Here is a 21,527-nt window from a genome sequence, read left to right as displayed (position 1 = left end):
GAGCAAAGTGGCAAAATCTCAGCTCACTACAACCTCTGCCTCCCATGATCAAGCGATTCTCCTGTCTCAGCCTCCCAAGTAGCTGGAACTACAGGTGTTTCCACCATGCCCAGCTAATTTTTGTATTTTTAGTAGAGATGGGGTTTCACCATGTTGGCCAGGCTGGTCTCAAACTCCTGGACTCAAATGATCCTCCCACCTTGGCTTCCCAGAGTGCTGGGATTATAGGCATGAGCCAACATGCCCCATAGTTAGACAGAGTCTCACTCTGTTGCTGAGGCTGGAGTGCAGTGGCTCTACCTCATCTCACTGCAACCTCTGCCTTCCAGGTTCAAGCGATTCTCATGTCTCAACCTCCCAAGTAGCTGGGATTACAGGTGTGCACCACCGCATCCAGCTAATTTTTGTATTTTTAGTAGAGACAGGGGTTTCTCCATGTTGGCCAGGCTGGTCTCAAACTCCTGACCTCAGGTGATCCACCCACCTCGGCCTCCCAAAGTTCTGGAATTACAGGCCTATTTTTCTAATATGCATGAAAATCAATACTGCACTAGATTGTATTATTATTCAACAATACTCACGGCCCCTCCTTACCAGGTGCCTCCCTGAAAAGGTGTATGCTTCCCACCTTGTCACCATCAGATCTGGCCATGTGACTTGCTTTGGCCAATGAAATTGAGCAGAACTGTTGGATGCCACTTCTGAATGGCAGCTTTAAGAGCCATCGTGGGGTTCCGCTGTTGTTCCTTCTGCTGCCGTGTTACTAGCATGCTCCAGGCAGTGCCACCCCTTCAAATTTGTTCCCAGAATGACAACGTGGAGCAGAATCAAGGCAGATCCAAAGCTACCTGATTGCCAAGTAGCATGTGCAAAAAATAAATCCTTATTGTTGAAAGTCATTGAGATTTAAGGGAAGGTCATTTGATACCCAGCATAAGTTTATTTAAGTTGATGGATAAAAAAGTTTCACTCTTAAAGTAAAAATTTTATGTACCACCTGCAAATATACAGCAAATTTGAGAAACATAGCATTAGCCATGGTGACCCAAAAATGTATAGTTGAGTATCCCCATTTAATAGAGGAGGAACCTGAGGCTTATAATGGTTAAGTAGTTTGCCCAAAGCCTCTCTGCTAGACAAGGCAGCAGAGATGATTCAGGGTACCATTCTCTAGGGGTCTCAGTCTAGTGGACAGGTAATGGAATTTTCCTTTGGCAAAATAGCTCTGTCAGAGATGTCTCTCCTGGACAGTCTTTTCTTCTCTCATAGCCCCCTTGTGCTCCAAGACCACCAAGAGCCCCTCCTGGCCCCATTCCTGAAAGTTCTTCTCACAGATGAATGCCAGATGATTCCTGTTAAGGAGTTAGCTGCTAACTACAGGTGTTAACTGCTAATGAAAGTGCCAGCACTAAGATATTAGCTAATAAGGATTAACACCTTTCAGAGTGTTGGTATATTAATAAGGGACCTAGGAGGACCAAAACAATTTCAAAAGCCAGAGGAACAGAGCCCAGAAGGTGGCAGAAGAATTTGGTTCAACAATTCTTTCTGCCCCTACTGCGAACTGGGTCTTGAGCCAAGACATGCAGCCAATGTGTTGCATATACATAGAGCTTTGCAGTCTACAGCACTCAGCAGCTTACAAAGCACTTCCTCATCCATCACCTCCCCTGCTCTTCACATCAGCCCAGTGAGGTAAGCTCTGCTAGCCCCAGTTCACTGATGAGAAAGCTGAGGCTCAGAGAGAGGGAGTGAGTTACTCAAGGTCGCATGGTAGTGGGTGACAGACACTGGACTTGCTCCCCAGGCTGCCTGACTCCCAGCCCAGTGCTCCTTTCATGACCCCCCAACCCCCCAGCACAAGTAGAGAAGAAACCACTCGGGGCCAGACCATCTTCTCCCTTCTTGGACCTAAAATTGACTCTGACCCTAAGGAGTCAGGGCCAAGAACAGTGAATACCCATTTCTATAGGGCTCCCTTTCCTAGCTAAACTTCCATTCACCTTTTTAGACTCAACTCAGATAGCGCCTCTTCCTGGAAGCCCTCCCAGATGGTCATAGGCGGCCTCTTTTGGGGCTGCCACAATATACAGGGCGTATCTTGATCCTACACATTGCCTTAGAATCACTGTGTCCCCAGTGCCACGCAGGCAGCACAGAGTGACAGAAGCTGCCATAAATGCTTGTTGAGTGGATCAATTAATTAATGACTCCATATTTTTCAGAACAAACTCATCAAAGTGAATTCCACTTACTACCCTCCAAGACAAGATTTATACAAAATGTGGTCACTTTAAAATGAAACAAGAGATGAGCTATTCCCATTTCTTCAAAGCCCTATTAATATTTCATTAGCTACCAGAAGTAGTTGATATTTGTATCTTTGTGTGTCTCTGTGTATAAGTGTGTGTATAGACCATATCTGCCCACCTAGCATTTCTAAAATATGTTCTTTGGACCAGTGAGTGCTGCAGCATAGGAATAGGGTACTACTGGGGGGAAAAAGAGGCAGATTTCATGGCCAGATATGTTTGGAAAGTCCTGGATTTAAGACGTATCCATTGCAGGACTTCTCAGAGCCTTTAAGGGTGGCATTTATTGGGCATTTACTATATTCCAGGCAGTGTGCTAAGCACTTTACATTCATTACCTCATTAGCTTATATTCCTCTAGAATGTAAGCTTCTTGAGGACTGATACCATGTCTGTCTTGTTCACCAGCATATCCCTGGAGACTGACACACTGTATCTACTCAATTAATGAATAAATTAACAAATGAATAAATGTCCCTGTAAAGTACATATTGTTACTATTCCCATTTGATAGAGGAGGGAAATGAGTCTGACTACAGAGCCTGGGCTTTTTAACTCTGTTGCTGCTCGTCTTCACTGTAGTAACATGCCTGGCAGATCTGCGGGACAGAGTTCTTGCCTACAGCATTTCCAAGCCTGATTTGCCTAAAAACCTTTTTCTGAAGAAGTATCCTGCAGAATAGGATCATGAGGAACATACCCTACGAAATGATCCTCTGGGCTCTGCAAGCTGGGAGGGCAGGCCTCCTTGTCTCTGATTTGTCTCCCTAGGTGACAGTGCGTACAGACTGCAGGGCAGGAGGGAGGGAGAAGCAGGGTATTTTCCTGCTCCCTCTACTCAGGGCAAGGTCTCCACTAGCTGCATCTCCTCCCTGGTTTCTAGTCTTTGGAAAAGCAGCCTCTCCCTCTGTGGTTCCAACTCCTTCTAGGTAGCCCCAACTCCTGGGCTCTTTCTTGTAACATTGCTTCCTCTTTTGGCCAGGTATGGAGGCTCACGCCTGTGAGCACTTTGGGAGGCCGAGGTAGGAGGATTGCTTGAGCCCAGGAGTTTGAGACCAGCCTGGGCATATGGAGAAACCCCATCTCTACAAAAAATACAAAAAACTAGCCGGGCGTGGTGGTGCATGCCTGTAGTCCCAGCTGTTCAGGAGGCTGAGGTGAGAGGATCGCTTGAACCTGGAGGTGGAGGCAGCAGTGAACTGTGATCACGCCACTGCACTCCAGCCTGGGTGACATAAGGAGACCTGTCTTGAAAAAAAATCACTCCTGTCTTTGTTCCTCCAGTCTTGGGGTTCTTTCTCTCACAGCATCCCATTTACTTGTGCAGCACCCCCTAGTCCAAAGAGGATGCCTTCGTCAAATGGTGAATATGGTCTGTAGCATCTTTTCTGCTATTGATAATCTCCAGCCACTGCAATTTCAACTCTTCCAAACCACTAACACGATTTTGCTAGATTCATGCTCTCCACTGAGCTGCCTGATGCAACACTGACTAATACAACCACCTAAAACAGTAATAGCAATAATTTCACAAACACTCACTCAGCATCATGAATGTGTTAGCTCATTTGATCCTTGTGACAATCCCATGAGAGGTATTCTAATTGCCATCCCCGTACTATGGATGAGTAAACTGAGTCCTTGGGAGGTGAAGTAACCTGCTCCAGGTCATACAGTTCATGAATGGGAAGCTGGGATGTGAGCCAGACACACTGGGTCCAGAGCACTATTCCTACCCCCCACCCCCCAGATAACAGTAATAGACAGTTCCTGGGGGTCAGGAAGATCAAACAGAGCCCTTTGTGCCTTTCAGTTCCTGGAGCACAGTAGAGTTCTAGAGGCCTTTCTCCTTGTCTGGTAGTGAGCTTTTCAGCCCTGGAGGTGTGCAAGAAGGGATTGCAGCACTTCTTCACATGGCATTTAAAGGGAACCTCCTTTCATTTGGTCCCCTTCACTAAACCAAAATGAAAAATATTAAATTTGAAAAACAAATGGAAGCAAACCTCCTAGCAGTGGTCATCCAGGTGAACCAGATGGTGTTTAAGGCTCCCCAGGCTTCTCTTCCCAGTCCCCTGAAAGATGAAGCCACTTGTAATGTCATCAAGACAGGATCTTTCGAGATCCTGATGAAATACCACCTCTGCTATGAAGCTGCCCCAGGGGCCCCAGCAGAAAGGAGAATTCCCTTTCTGTCACTCAGCGTGGCTTTTTATCTCTGCTGTATAGAGCCAAGCTTGCATTATCTGGTTTGTGTTTGGGTCTTCTATGGCCTGCTGGACTGGAAGCTCAGGGAAGATAGAAACTGACGCCAATGCATAGACCTCCTTCTATAGCCCAATCCAGTACCTTGTATGCAATAGATACTCAATAAGTGAATAAGTGTTGGGTGAATAGATAGACAGATAGATGGAAGGATGAGAAAATTTTAAAAAGGAAGAAAGAAGGAAGGAGAGAGAGACAAATGGGATAGGTGGATGGGGGAGGAGGGATGAGCAGATATGGATGGATGGATGGACAGATGGATGATGAAAGTATGGATCAATGGGTGGATGAAAAGATGTATAGATAGAAGAATGTATGTATGGATGGATGGATGGATGGATGGAAGGATGGGAAATGCATATAGATGGCTAGACAATAGATTGAGTGATAGATGTGAGAAGGTGATGGATGGAATGAGTGGATAGATGGATGGATGGGAAGATGGATAGATGAAAGGATGCATGGATGGATAAGTGAAGGGATGCATGGATGGATGGATGGATGGATGGATGGATGGATGGATGGATGGATGGACTGGGTGGATAGTTAGATAAATGTATTTATAGAGACTGTGAGGCGCTGTGCAGTAGACACTCTAGAATTTCTATGTGGGGCCCACAATCTGCCTAGAAGGTGGGCTTGCCACCATATTTGCAGAACACTTTACATAAGATTGAGAAACTAGCTATTGCCCATGTGAAAGAAATGAGAAAGAAGTGACAGAGATTATGGAAGGCTAAAACCCCTGCAGCCGCCACTGCAGGTGTGACCATAATCACCTAAAATAGTAAGATTCTGAAAATCTGTGGCCCTAAGAAGATTCAAAGGTTTTAAAGTTCTGTGTCTCTAAAACTTAGACTTGAAGATTCTGTGTCTTTAAGAACTCTATATCTACCAATATGAGCAACATGCTCTGTGCCAGGCATTGTTCTAAGCACTTTAGATACAAAGATTAGTTCCTATAATCCCCACGGCCACGGGATTGACACTATTACACTATTACCACCCTCATAATGAGGCACAGAGATACTGAGGTGTTTGCCTTAGATAACACAGCTAGTAAGTGGCAGAACTGGGATCTCAACCCAATCAGGTTAGGTGGGATCCAGAGTCCCTGCTTTTAACCACCGCACAATCCTGCCTCAAGGAATGGAGGATTGTACGCATCTAAGTTTCGAAGATTCAGCGCTCAAGACTTGAAGAGTCTGCAATTCTGAGGCTCTAAGCGTCTCCACACCCAGGACTCTTCAGACGCTGAGGGAGAGAAAAGGAGAGAGAGTCTGGCTGGCTCCTGCGAACACCAGCCCTGCTGATGTCAGGCGCCTGGCCGTCACTCTTCCTGTTAACCTTGGGGGGAAAACACATTTGTGGCAGATAACAGGCATGAGGGTGTGCCGGCCCTCCACTCACTCCCGGGCCTGATGGATGGGCTACATGGGCCCCCCCTGACCTGTGTGTGTACTGTTATCTGCTCAGCCAAGGGAAGCTGTTCATCATGCCGACAGCTTGGCGAGGCACACCTGCTGGGACTGCGTCAACCAGAGCCACCAGCATCCTGGGAGGAAGAAGGGGAGGTGATGGGGGGGCAGTAGGGCAGGGGAGACACAGAGAAAAGGGCCAAGGGCTCAGTATCAGTACCATCCCCAGGCCCAAGATTGGCCCAGAGGGTGGCACTAAATTCTGGGTACCATGGATGTGCTGTGTGACCACAGACTAGTCACTTAACCTCTCTGAGCTGTAAAATAAGATTAAGCTTTGCCAGAAACCTGGGGGTTGTGCTTTCCTCCTTCTCATGCTCCACATCCAATCACCAGTTCTGTCCATTCTACCTCCCAGTCTGTCATGATCCTACCCATTTCTTACCAACAACTCTACTGCAACCACCCTGGTCCAGGCCACCATCATCTCTGCCTGGATGATGCTACAGCCTTCTCCCTGGGTTCCCTCCTTCCTGCGCACTATATTCCATTCTTCACATTTTACAGTTCAGAGAGGTTAAGTGACTAGCCTCTGGTCACACAGCACATTCATGGTACTGCCAGGAACGGAAGTCTGGCATCACGCCCAGAAGTCAGTGCCACAGCAGCCAGAGGATCTCTATTACAAAATGAGATCACGTCACTCTCCTGCTTAAAACCCTCTAATAGCTCCCTGTCACACTTAGAAATAAGTCCAAACTCCTTGCCAGAGCCCTGCAAAACCTGGCCTCTCCCGCCCTGTCCATCCTTATGTCACACCTGCCAGCCCCCTTGCGTACCAAGTTTCAACCATGCCACCCATCCCTTTTCCACCTCTTAGCCTTTGCACATGCTGTTCCCTCGGATGTGAACACTCTTCCCCAGCCCTTTGCGTGGCTGGCCAGCTCCCTCTCATCTGCAGCTCTCAGCTCAATTGCCACCCCCTCAGAAAGGTCTTGCCAGCCTGAAGTACTACTCCAGTTCCCAATCTCACTCTGTCACGGCCCCCAGTGTATTCCCTTTCTGGGACTGATTGCAACCTGAAATTATGTTGTTTGTTTCTTTGTGTGTTTATTGTCTGTCTCTCCCACTAGAATGGAAGCTCCAAACGTTATGGGTTGTTGTCTTACTCACTACTGTGTCCCTGAGTGCTTCCTCAGTACAAAACCACACATTCTTTCCACCCCAGGGCCTTTGTGCCAGCTGTCCCTTTGCCTGGAACTCTCTTCTCTGCTTATTTAACGCCTACTCACCCTTCAGATCTATGGCAGGGCATATTTTGCAAAGATAGGCACAACAGCATCTTTTATCTTACGTGTTCTTTGTAAAATATGACCTTGAGACTTGTCCTGGGTAGAAGTGGGGCCCGTGTTCCCTGCCCTTGATTTGGGGCAGGCTATGACTTGTTTGTGGCCAATAGGATGCCATGTAAGTGACACAGGGACACTTCTGGAAGGAGGTCAAGGACATTGGCTCTGGAGCCCTAAGCTACATTTAAGCAGCATGACTGTCCTGAGGATGCCATGCTATGAGGAAGCCCAAGCCGGCCTCTGCAGAAAGACCACATGGAGAATCCCTGAGATCACCTACAGAGAGGGAAAGAGATGTCCAGCATCTTCCAGCTGCTCCAGCTCCAGCCATCATCTAACTGAAACCTCATGAGAGACCCTGAGTCAGAGCTGCACAGCAGAGCCCTTCTGAATCCCTGATCCACAGAAACCACAAGCATCAACAAAAATTGTAGTTTTAAGCTACTAGGTTCATTTGTTATACAGCAATAAATAATCAGAACAAGATCTCAGCTCATGTGCCACCTCCCCAGGAAGCCCTCCATAACTAGGAGCACTAGGTCAGGACCCTGTACTTCCATTTTATTTTATTTTATTTTATTTTACTTTATTTAGATACAGTGTCCTACTCTGTTTCCCAGGCTGGAGTGCAGTGGCATGATCGCAACTCGCTGCAGCCACCATTCCCCAACTTAAGCGATCCTCCCACCTCAGCCTCCTGAGTAACTGGGACTTCAGGTGTAAACCACCAAGGCCAGCTAATTTTTTAGTTTTTGTAAAGACGGGATCTCCCCATGTTGCCCACGATGGTTTAGCACTCCTGGGCTCGCACTCCTGGGCTCAAGTGATCCTCCCACCTTCGCCTCCCAAAGTGCTGGAATTACAGGTGTGAGCCATCATGCCTAGCCTACTTTTTCTTTATAACATATAGCACAGTTGGTAATTATGTAGTTATTTATGTGATGGCTGATTTTTGTCTCTCTCTCTCTCACTTAAATATAAGCTCTGGGAAGGGGGAGAATAATCCTTATCTTGTTCACCATTGTATCCCCAACAGTGAATAGTGCCTGGCACATAATAAGTGTTCAGCGAATACCACTGATTCAATAATTTCACTAAGTTACTACAACCACCCTGTAATGCTGGCTGTATTACCTCCATTTTTCAGACAAGGAAACTGAGTGAGATTCAGAGATGTTCTGTTCTTGCTCAAGGCCACACAGCAGAGCAGGATCCTAGCCTGTTTCTCTCTGACTTGAAAGCCAGAGCCCACCTCCTGACAGGTGGAGGGATGGGGTACTAGCCTGAGGTCCTCTAAGTGGTAGCTGAGAAGGGCCACAGGTGTCCTTTTATGTAAACTTCTGTCTTACCCTTGCAGAAAAAGAGGCCCAGAGAGGGGAAGGGACTGGCCCAAGGTCACACAGCTCATCAATGTTCAAGCTGGGACAAGACCCGGGGCCCTACATTCTTTACCTAGAGCTCCTCTCACTGCACCCTCAAACCTGCCTTCAACACCTGCCATGCACGGAGCCCAGGACTAGACTCCAGGAGGGACAGACACAAGAAAATCAATGGTCCCTTTGGGGAGAGAACTCAAATGTCTACATAGTAAAGGGGACAAGCAGAACAATTATTTATGAAAATCAACTGTGTTCCAGACAAGCCTAAAAGACACTTTTCATGACAAGCCTGTAAGATACCCTCACAAGATATCCTTTCACAAGAGGAAGCTGAGGCTCAGAGAGATTCGAGGACTAACCCAAGGTCACCAGACTTACAGTTGCCAGCTCAGAATTTGAATCCAGAGTTGTCTGTCTCCAGGATGCCCTCCAGTGTGCCAGGCTGTCTCACCAGAGCTAAGGGAGCCTCGAGGCCATGGAGAATGGGCCGGGCACGGTGGCTCATGCCTGTAGTCCCAGCACCTTGCGAGGCCAAGGCGGGTGGATCACTTGAGCCTAGGAGTTGGAGACCAACCTGGGCAACACGATGAAACCCAGCTCTACTAAAAACATAAAAATTAGCCAGGCATAGTGTTACGTGCCTGTAGTCCCAGTTACTTGGGAGGCTGAGGTGGGAGAATCACCTGAGCCTAGAAGGTAGAGGTTGCAGTGAGCTGTGATTGCATCACTGCACTCCAGCCTGAGTGATAGAGGCCCCATTTCAAAATAAAATAAAAAAATAAGGATTGGGGGCTGGGCACGGTGGCTCACGCCTGTAATCCCAGCACTTTGGGAGACCAAGACGGGCAGATCACGAGGTCAGGAGATCGAGACCATCCTGGCTGACACGGCAAAACCCCGTCTCTACTAAAAATACAAAAAATTAGCCGGGCGTGGTGATGGGCGCCTGTAGTCCCAGCTACTCGAGAGGCTGAGGCAGGAGAATAGCGTGAACTCGGGAGGCGGAGCTTGCAGTGAGCCAAGATCGCACCACTGCACTCCAGCCTGGGCAACAGAGTGAGACTCCGTCTCAAAAAAATAATAATAATAAAATAAAATAAAATAAAAATAAGGATTGGGAATTAAGGAAAGCTGCATGGAGAACTCAGCACCAAGGAGCAACCTGAGTTAGTCCCTGAAAGAAGTAGTGTGGTTTCCAAAGACTGAGCTGGGGAGAGCGTGTTCCAGGCAGAGGTAGGGCATGTGGGCAAAAGTCTAGAGGTGGACAGGGCCAGCAAGTCTGGTGGCCCAAGCTGGAGGCATGCGAGTTGAGGCTTGGAGGGGCGGACTGTGCTGTTCCTGCCCCTCACTGCCTCTGCAGCCCCCAGTCACCTTCCCTGGCAGCCCCCCCATCCCCCATCCACCAGAGCAACGAGTGGAAAATGAATGAGTCTGTTTATGAAGCCCATAATGTTGCCAGCAACACAAGGCACTCAGCGGAGCCGCTCGGCGCCTCTAATGGGATATTATTTATGTCATTTTCCTCCTGGCGCTGGAGCCATTACCGCCCGGAATGGTGCTCCGTCACCCTCCACTCCCCCAGTGATGTGCCAATGTCATGCTGAAGGATGAGCGCTGCAGTTGTCATGGGCAGCACCCCACTGCCAGCCTCTGGACCTGGGCTTCGGAGAAGTGGCAGGGCAGGGGGGTGACGGGCAGCCCCCTACACCCTGCCAACATGAGGCCACTGGGCCCACGCCCGCCAGTGGGATCTAGCTTCTCTTGGGTTGCCCTTGGTGCCAGCCACCCTGCCAGGTGCTGAGAATCCTCCCATGGCTCCTCATTACCCTGCAGACAGAGCCCCATATTTCCATCTGTCAATAAGCCCTCTGGACTTTGGCCCCTGCCCACCTTCCCAGCCTTAGCTCTGGCCTCTTGCGTGTAAGTTCTGGAATCAGACAGGCCTGGTCTCGTGTATCGTCCCAGATTGACTCGATCCACCTGTCCCCTCTTGCTCAATGAAGAGCCCGGCTGCTGTCTTTGGCTCTTCTTATAGTCCAGCTGCCTCAGTTTCCCCCGGGTGAGGACTAGCCTTCTGCAGACACCCCATCAAGCCTGTCAAGCTGCAGCAGCCGACCCCCTGGGTCCAACTCGATCTGAGGGAGGCTCTTTCCACCACTTTCACATTCAGATAAAACACCATGCTTAGGGCAGGGGATCAGGCTTCCCTAGTGGCTTCCTGGAGGGGCTGAGTAACAGCACTCCTTGCAGCAAATCGGGAACATTGACAATCATGAACCAGGAAGGAGCCACAGACAAATGGACTATTCCAAAAATGGGAGGTTCCACATGGCTTGTGTATCTGCCACTCCAAGTGACCCAGCACCCAGTTGCATTGGCTCGAAAAGGTATGTTTCTACGGCCAGCTCAGAAACGTAGCTCTTTGTGTTTGCTTCCTATTCTTCTCTATCTGCCATCCTGTCCCCCTTATTCTTGCTGCCTAAGAATTGCACCTGCCATAAAGTATGTACACTTTGCTCCAGACTTTGTGTTTTAGGAAACCCAGGCTAAGCCACCTGGTTCAATCCCAACTTCATCACTTATTTGCTGAAAGATCTGAGACAAGTTAATGAACCTCTCTGAGCCTCAATGTCCTCAGCTATAAAATGGAGGTGATCATCATCCTCACCTCACAAGGTTGTTGGAAGTACTCACTAAAATCAGGAATGCTTCCATTTCCTCCACTTCGACACAACTTCCCTTGCATCAAACACTGGCATGTACTATTTTCTTGGTCAAGAACACTCTCAATAACAATAACCTTGTTCATCCTCATGTTTACCTTACACACCTCCTTCTGGGGAACAGTCCCTCTCCCCAGGATGGGTCAGGGCCCCTCTGCTAGACCCCACAATGCCCTCTGCTTCTGCCCTGATTTCACTGAACATTGTACTGTATTTACTCATGTATCTGCCTCTGTCGTTAGACTGAAAACTCCATGAGGGCAGGGCTGTGTGTTTTGCTCACTGTTATACCCCTTGTACTCAGCACAATGCCTGGAATATAGTATGCAAGCAAATGAATGAATGATCTTATTTAATTCTTGCCACAACTGTGTTGTAGGGATTATCTCCATTTTGTTTTCTGATTCATCAATTTCTGCTTTTGTCTTTTAAAATTCCTTCTCTCCATTTTCTTTTAATTTACTTTGTTATATTTCTAGTATTTACTTCGTTATATTTCTAGTATCTTGAACTGAAATTTTAATTAATTTATATTTAATCACTCCTGCTTTCTCATAAGTGCATCAAAGGCTATAAATTTCCCTCTGAATACTACTATGCCTGCATGCCATCAGTTTGGAAATGACATACTCTCATTGCCTTTCACTTCTAAATGGCTAGTATTTTACCTCCTACAAATATTATTTCCTACAAATAAGGAGACTGAGAGTCAAAGGGGTGAAGTGACTTGCACAAGGTCATAGAGTGAGAAAGGAGCAGCACTGGGATTTGAGATCCCATGCACCCTTTACCCAGGTTCTCTGACTGGTAACGTCTTGCAAAACCATAGTACAGTATCACAACCAGGTTATTGACTGACTGCTGTAGTCAGTCTGGGCTGCTATAATAAAGTACCACAGACTAGGTAGCTTCAGCCACATTAATTTCTCATAGTTCTGGAGGCTGGACGTCTGAGAATAGTGTGTCAGCGTGGCCGGGTTCTGGTGAGAGCCCTCTTCTGGGTTACAGACTGCTGATTTCCCATTGTGTCCTCATGTGATGGAAACAGCCAGCTAGCTTGGGCCAACCTGTGTCTTCGTCTCACAATTCATTAGTTTTGGAGTCCAGGTCAAGACATTTTCCTTCTCTGAGCCTCCATTTCCTCACTCATAAATTGTGCATTATTGCAAAATAATGAGAACTCAAACAGTAATGAGTGTGAAAATGCCTGGTGCCCAGTAAAGTCGCTCCAGCTACTGTTTCCCCTTCTGCAAAACCAGGAGGCAATACCAGAAGATCTCTTAGTGGAGGGTAAGGTCCAACCCTCAGCTCCCATGAGATCTGCTGAGGCTGACGGGTGGTTCAGGTGTTCTCAAGCCCTCTCAGGCAGGCTCCCAGCCTTATCCAAACTTGTGCCAGCAACGTGCAGAAAGAGGGGGTCAGCTCAGGGGTTGAAAGGTGCGCCACAGGAAAGTTTTGGAGATGCTGACCATCAGTTACCCAAGCACAGGGCTGTGTGCACAGCCTGTCTCTGCCCTGCGATTCCTCCCTCACTGACTGTGGCATCCTGGTGAGCTCGGCCAACAACCTCCCACAGAGGAAGAGCTTGGCCAGGGGATTCAGGCAGCTTGGGCTTTAATATGAGCCCTGCCCCCTGGAGCTGGCAGAACTTTGGGCCTTGTTTTCTGCATCTGTGAAATGGAGGTAATAAGTTGCAGCTCACGGGGTCCAACATAAAGGTTAGAGAGAAGGAACGTGAGAAATGTGGCATGTAGCAGGTATCGACAATCCCAGGTGGATCCTAGGGGCACTGTCTGCCTGTTCCCACACACACTTAGGGGAGGTACTTTGGAGAAGCCAATCACAGAAGAGGGTCCTGCCTTCAGGAAACTCACACGACTGGGGAGGTGGCAAGGCTGGAGGGGAAACCCTTTGGGCTTGGACGCAATAGTCTTGGGTTCAAACCCTACGTGATCTTAGGAGAGTTGCTTAACTTCTCTAAACTTCAGTTTCCTCATCCATACAATGGAACCTAACATTCCTCTAAGACAGAGCTTCCAGTAAGATAATAGGGTTGAAGGTGCTGCATAAACTATAAAGTCCTGTTTATAAGATGTTGATCTCGTTGGCCAGATATTCCAGAGCATCACTGAAAACAGAGCAGGTCCCCTTGAAGTGCTAAGAAAAAAAGGCGGGAGGATGTTGACTGAACCCCCTCTGGGTACCAGGCTCCTTCTGGAGGTTTCACTTAGAATTTTTCCCCCTATGAGTGGCAGGGCTTGATACAGAGTAGGGACTCAGGGGTTATTCTCATCTCAGCCTTTTCCATGTTTTACATAAAGGAGCCTGCCCAGAAAGGTGAAGTGACTTGCCCAAGGTCACACCGTTGGGTGGTAGAGGAGCTGGGATTTTCACCCATCAGGATAGGTGAATGGCTGGGGGATCTGAGGGTCAGAGATATTTCAGGAGGGACCAGGGACATAGGCCCTGAGTTTTCGTCCCCCTGCTCTTCCCTGGAACCCTCTTGGAGACCAGGGGTGGGCAAGACAGGCGGCCTCTGCCCATCAGCAGGGAGTGTGGGTCTGAGTGCCATGGTCAGCACCCAGTTCCCCCCTTGACATTCTGTATAAGCTTCAGCATCTCCCACCTGAAATATCAGCCCTCTTTTGGCTACCCTTTCCGCTTCCTGTCCCCACATCCAAGCCACCTCAGACAGACATGTTAAATCCCAGTGGGCCATGCCCCACCCCTGCTCGAAATCCTTCAGTGGCTCCCACACCTCTGGGACAGGGTTCAAATTCCTCCCTCCAGCATTTAAGTATCCCCTGATCTCACCCCCTCCCCACCCATCTCCTCTCCTTCCTCATCTCCTACCCTAGACACACACACACACACACACACACACACAAAGGATCCTGCAGCTCCTCCCATACCTTGTGCCTTTGCTTCTGCCATTTCCTCCACCAAGAACGCTGGAGCTCCAGGATGCCCAGCTCCTGTGCTGCTGCTTCTGAGACTGTGTCCTTGACCTTCCACAACAGGATCACTTGCTCCTTTCCTGCGGACCCTCGGCACGTGGTTTCTTTCTCCATTAGAGCACTTGCTTACTTGCTTTCATTCTGGGCTGTGTTGTAGTAGTGATCGCAGGTCCATGGCCATCATCCATGGAGCTCCCCTGGTCGCCTGCGCTGTGCTAAAGCACATTTGAATGCAGGGTCTCCTTGCCTCCTTGCAACCCCTTTGACCATCCCCACTTGACAGACTGAGAAACAGAGGCTTAGAGGTATAGAAATCTCTCCCAGGGTCATACACCGAGTAAACCCAGGCATCCTGACTCTGATCAGTAATCGTAATTCCACTATTGCACCACTTCACTGCAGATCCCCCCACTTCAAAGGGGAGGCTGTGCGGTTCGTTTAGATTCCACCAGCACTTAACCCCATGCCCAGAACAGGTAGCTTCATTTATTCACCTCAATGTGTTTTGAATGAAATATTAGATAATAAGAGTGGATGAGTGGATAACCACATTCTGTACTTTATTGAGCACCTACTATGTGTTGGGCACTGTTTTAGGTGCTAGGAATAGAGCAGTAAACAAAACAGGTACAAATCTCTGCCCTCAGAGAGCCTAGTGTGGAGAATCAGTCTGCTGGAGAGAAACAGACAACAACAAAAAAGTAAGTAAATCAATTTTCAAGCATGTCAGAAGGTGACAAGAGCTCTGGAGAGAAATAGAGTGGGGACGGAAATGAGGGCAGGAATGTGAGCCTCAGGTGGAGTCCATAGTAGAGGGCGAAGGTCCTATTTTGGGGTCCTCAGGTGCAGTTCACAGTAGAGGGTGAAGGTCCTATTCTGGGGGTCCACCGGGGAAGGTGATTGAAGAGGAGGCGCTCTCCAGCCAGCGGGTGAAAGGACAGAGTCGCAGAGTGGCTGGGTGGAGGGGGGTGAGGCCAAGGTGAAGTCCCACTCCCTCCTCCCCTACTCTCCCTTACCCTCACTCTCCTTACCTCCCTGCCTGGTGTCTAACAGGCTCAGAAAAAATGGCCCAGGGGAGGAGCCATCCAACCTCCCTGCCTCGGCACTAAAAGTAGCAGCGTGATGGGAAATGGTGGCGCCGCGGAATTACCACTTTCTCGTTGGCCTTGTTTATGGTCCTCACTGTCTTCACTCCTGCCCGCCAGCCCAGGGCGGGGAGGGAGGGAGAGGGGGCTGCTGGCTGCCTGCCTGGCACATGATGACCTTGGGGACAGCATCCCCAAGAAGTGGGGTGGGCTCTGGGACTTGGATCACTGGTTTTCATCTGGCAGCCCCAGTGCTAAGATCACCTCCTCTAGGAAGTTTCAAATATCCCAGATTTACTCAAGGGGAGTGGGTGCAGGAGAGGTGACTAACCTTTATTGAGACCTCTGTGCCAGGCATTTCATGCATCTAATTTCTTTCAATGCTCACAATCATCCTATTGCTCCACTTTAAAAATAAGGAAACTGAGGCTCAGAGAGGTTAATTAATGGACCCAAGGTCACGCAGCAAGTTAAAGAGATCAAGATCTGAACTCTGGTTAGTGTGATTCAAAGGTCTTCACTTTTCCCTCCAGACCTCTGAGCTCCAAGGTCACTTTTTATCTCTCTTACATCTGTTAGCAAAGTCCAGCGCAAATCATCAGTAGCTGCAGGCAGGGTAGAGTAGTGGTTAGTAGCTTGGGCTGTAAGACCAACCAAGCCTTAAGTCATACTTGTGGTTGTGCCTCATCATAGGTCTGAGACCTCACGCAAGTCTCTTTCCCTTTCTGGGCCCCAGTTTTCCTGGCTGAAAGGTAGACTAATAATAACCTTCTTGTTGATAAGGGTGGATGAGATTCCAGGCAAGAATGTCTTTGGAGAAGGCACTGTTTAAAGACAGTGTAGTTGTGGCATAATCAAAATCCAGGAGAGGGTTAAGAAGAAAGAAGCTTTTATTGTTCCAGCAGCAGCAATGTCTTTGCAGCAAACTTCACCTGTTTACAGTCCATTAGAAGCCATTATTGCTGTGTCTGGGGCAGATGCACACCCCTGACCTTGACGCGTGTCTGACAGCTCCAGGCAGCAATCTATGGAGCAGGAGTCATTTTGGCAGCATTTAAAGGGCCACAAGGGGCTGAGGGCCTCTTCCAGAGCCCTTCTCCCTCCCAACTCCTGGGCCACAGCTTCTGCCAGCCAGAAGACTGAGGAAGGTGCTCAGCCTGGATTCCAGGTGCTCAGATATCCCCCAGCTCTCTTGAGGGTCTCCAGAACACCACCTTGAGTTTGCAACCTTAATAGGTTAACTGTGGTGAGGAAAAAACACATAGACAGCTAGGGCTGCAGGGACCTCAGAGGAGATGAATCCAATCTGGCCCTTGCATCCAGAGAAATGAAGGAACATGCCCAAGGTCAGAACAAGACAGCCAGAATGAGAATGGAGCTCCTAGGACCCCCAGCCTAGGCTTTGAGACGCTAATGATGGGAATTTCAGGCAATGAACAGTGGCTGTTGGCAGTAGGGTTGGGCAGAGAGAGAGTAGAGCTGGGCACTTAGATCATGTTGCATAGGCAGCTGCTACCTCTGGCTTCAAATAAGACAGAGGCTGGACACGGCTGGCTCCAAGCCAAGCTTCTTTCCGCCAGCTCCAAGGTCTGCGAGAGACAGGGAGAGAGGCCCTGACAGAGGGAGGAACGGTGGCTGCAAGATTCAAAATCAGCAAGTTTGTCTCAAAGCCCTTTTCTCCCCAACTCTTATTTTGGGCCATTTTATGGCTTTTCTCCAAAGCATTCCGTGCCCCTCAGGCTTTTTTCTTCATTCCCCTTCAACAAACTATTTGCAGGGAAAACAACTAAAATGTCATTTATACTCAAGGGTAAATGACCGACAACAGCTCTAAGGCAGTACTCCCTGCCTTAGAGATGCTCTCTCACATTTTTTAGCAGGACTTCCAAAAGCAAGCAAGAAGAGAGCCACACATCTCTCCTTCCCCTCCTAATTATCTCCCTTCTTTCACCAGTGAACTCTTACCCTTCATACCTTCACTCAAAAGTCTCCTCCTCTGGGAAGCCCTCCTAAGTGCCCCAAGCTGAACTGAGTCCCTCTGCTATACACGCACACAGAACTGAGTTCCTTCTCTTCAGAAACCTTTGTCTTTGAAGACAGATCATTTGATGAATATCTTCACCCTTACTAGACTATGAGCTCCCTAAAGATGCCATTTTTTTGCTCTCCAGTATCTCCAGGGCCTACTAAAGTCTCTGGAACAGAGTAGATGTTCAATGAAGATCTTTTGAATGAATACATGAATTATTGCATGAATGAAAATGGAGATATCTATAAAATCTGGGCTCTGCCTCCATTCCATGCAAAACAACCTCTCAGCCTCCTTAAAGCAGTAACTCTCTCAGGACTAGTAGATTCTGTTGACACCGCATTCAAACCCCCTCCCACTGGCAGGCACACCTGTCCCCCTGTTGCTGTAGGCTTCAATGCCCCCTCAATAGCTGTTCCCTTCTTTGTAACATCACTCTCAGCTGATGAGGGTCACCTCTTCTGGGAGGTTACACCCTTGTTCACCCACCCTGCATCAGCCCATAGCCAGCTATGGCTGACAAGGGGGTACAGAAGGCAACTCCCTTGTTTCTAGGTAGGGACAACTCTGTGGTGTAACTTATGCTCCAAACCCCCCTTGGATTAGGCCAAGGACAGACTTTACCCTAAACAACATCCTTATTTGTCCCCTTCCCTCTCCTGCTTCCCTCTCTCCTTTCCTTGAGAGCACTTTCTCAATAAACCCTGTGCACAGAATTCCTCTGAGGCTCTGCTTCTAGGACCCTGACCTGAGATAGGGACTTCCCAAGTCTTCCATGGGCTCTAGATTAACAACTTTTCTCTACTGGGAAATTAATATTTATTAAGCTCCTACTGTGTCCCAGGGTACACACTGGATACTTTACACCTATCGTTTAATGATGACATAGGTATTATTATTATCTCCAGGCTATAGAAGAAGAAACTGAGGGCCAGAGAGAGTCCTACAACTTACTGAAGGTCATAGAGCTGAAAAATAATGGAACAGGGATTTGAACCCAATTCTAGCAAGTGAGGGAATGATGGCAACCTGTCACTGTAATACAGGGTGACTGACTATAATGTAACAGCACAGAAGAAAGTGAAATTGACATTGTCAGGAGTGGGGAAGATGGTAAGGAAGACTCCTCAAAGGAGAAACAATATGAGCCTTGAATCTTGAAGAATGAATGCCTTTCAGGTAGAAAAAGGAGAGGAAGGGCCTGCAAGACAGAAGGAACAGCATGTGCAAATGCAAGGAGGCAGAAATAAGCATTTATTTCAGGTGCTTTTGGAAAAGATTGTGAGTAACATTGAGGGATACACTGAAACCAGATCCTTAAAGATTTTGATGCTATGGTAAGGAAACTGGACTTTGTCCTACAGGACATTGAATGCCTACAAGATGATGGGTTTTAAGCAGAAGAGTGGCATGATATATTTCCATTTAGGAAAATTATTCTGATGACCAGGATGAAAGATGAACTGGAGAAAAAGGCTGGAGCCCAGGTGGCTATTTAGGGGAAGGGGCTGAGGTATTTTAACGCTATAGGGCTAAAAAAAAAAAAAAAGTAGGTGAATTTAAGAGAGAGTGGTTTGGGAGATAAAAATAGCAGGTGTGAGATGCTGGACTTGGGAGATGAGGGGGAAGGAGGAGTCTTGGATAATGCCCAGGTGTTTGCCTTGAGTGGTGTCACTTGCCATAGAGAGCAAAAAGGGCTTGCTTGGATATTCTAACCTAGACTAATTTTGGACATGCAGAATCTGAGGTTTTCTCCAGGGGATGCTCTTCAGGAGGCAGTAGATAAATGGTCCAGCTCTCCCGGGGCTCAGGAAGAGGTGGGAGTTGAGTCCTGTATCAAAAACTCTGATTGGCTCTTTGTGACATCATAGAAATGGGGAGTAGTGTAGTAAAAGAAGCCTTTGACCATAAAAATATGGAAGGTAACTTGTCCAAACCAGTTTTTCATGTTGAACTTGCTGTCCCAGGTGAGCTTGCTAGAATTGAATTATTTCAAACTAAGCTCTTTGGACTTTTAAAAAAATTATTTAGCATCATGAGCTTCATGTTGCCAGGCCCCATCAACCCTGTATCCACACCCCCACTACACACACATTGCCTTTCCAAAAAAAGAAAGAAAGGAAATTAAAAAAAGGTGGAATGGATGATTTGGGAGCTGAAAACCTCCAAATGGGGAGGTTATATTCTCGAGACAGCAGCATCAATCACCACATTTTCATTATTAAGTAACATCGCGGTATGCTGGGCTGATTCTGCACCTTATCTGAACCTAGCAGCTGTGCCCTAAATTCCAGCCGTGGCGCCTGTCTGCAGGAATTCAGTTGCCTGTGTTTAAAATGAGTGTTAACATCTATCATTTCCCCACACCAAATGGTTTTGTGTCGGTGGTTGGCAGTGCTAATCTGTCACCAGGGTACTCCACTGCCCGGCTCGATACCCTCTTCTTCACTGTTGTGGGGAGAGGGACGGGAGGCCCCCAGGATGGGGGAAATGTCACTGTGAGGACAATTGCAACATTTGGGACTCTTTTACAGAAAAGGCAGGGGGGAGAGGGAAAGCCATCTGTGTCTGTTGCAGATTCTGACTTCCTATCCCACTGATTTTGGGCACTCAGGGGTCTTGCCTCGTTCATTCTTTGGGTCAGTGTAATAGTTGATGGGACTTTTCTGCAGAAGACGTCGGAGTGTGGCTCTGTCCGTGGTGCTGAATGATATTGGCGCTGTCTGTGGTGCTTCTGCTCTAAGGGTGCAGAATCACAGCATGTGTGTGCTGAAGAGGACCTTAGACCATCTGGTCCGGTTATATCTCAGCCTCTTAGGGGAGTCATAAACCTTTTAGGATATAAACAATCTCATGGGTCTTTTACCAAGAAAAATATTTAAAACTCAAAATTTTGCTCATAAATACCAAAATTAGCCCTCTATTTCATGGGGTTCATGGACCCCTGGTTAAGAATCTCAGATATAACTTAATCTCCTTCTTTAACAGATAGAGAGTCTGAGCCTCAGGGAGGGGAGCTATCTGTCAAGATCTTGAGCGTGATAGGTGGAATTTGGGTTGGGGGAAGGGGTGAAGATATCAAAGGCAATGAGGTGTAGTTAAAAAATGAAGGAATTAAGAGCCAGGAAGACATGGGTTTGAATTAGCTCCACAACTTGCTTGGGGTAAGTTGATACACTCCAAAATTCAGTTTTTGACTGTGATAATAATATCTAGCTTGTAGGACTGCAATAAGGATTAGTGTTAATGGGAGTAGCATGCTATGGTGGGAACTGCAATGTACACCCAGATCCCCCTTCATAATAGAAGGGTTTATTCCACCATCTACTGGTAGCATCACTGGCAGGAAGCCATCAGCTGTCAGTCCCATACAGGAGTTGCCTCAGCTGAAGAGAGTTGCTTCATTCAAGGTAACGCCTCTTCCTGCGGTAGCGTGTATCCAACAACTGATTGATATGGCAATGTAAAGGCCCACTCCAACTCTGGACAACTCTGAAGTATCCCAGCTTCAGAGCCATCTATAGGGATAGCTAAGGTCTCTGTTGAGCTTGTATCACAACTCTACTTCTCCCTTTGCTCAGTCCCACTTCCTTCCCTCTCATCCGCAGGTATTGCGACTAAGAGCATGCCATGATAAGCACCCTACATGCTAGTCTCCATCTCCAAGTCCACCTCCCAGGAAATCCAATCTGTGCTATATGACTAGAGCAGTTCCTGCTAGTTAGAAGGCTCTGGGGTGTCTTCCTGGTGTTCTTGCTTTACATTGACTTGAGTTTAGAAACCAGGACTTCTGACTCCCAATCAAGGGTTTTCCCAGGACAAAAAGCTATTCCTTCCAGTCTTTTCGTGGCCCTAGTCTCTCCTCTTCATCTGCTGGCTTAGTCCCTCTCAGAAGGAGATGATACTTGGGCTGTCAGAAGTTTTTTAGTCCAATACTCTGCCTCTAGGTAGCAGAATACTTCAAACTAACAAGGCAGAAATTCACAGGCTACTTGACAAAGTGTCATTCAGGT

This window comes from Pan paniscus, chromosome 21 (genome assembly GCF_029289425.2).
Source record: "Pan paniscus chromosome 21, NHGRI_mPanPan1-v2.0_pri, whole genome shotgun sequence".
In the NCBI taxonomy this organism is placed as follows: Eukaryota; Metazoa; Chordata; class Mammalia; order Primates; family Hominidae; genus Pan; species Pan paniscus.
This window is presented reverse-complemented; position numbering follows the sequence as displayed.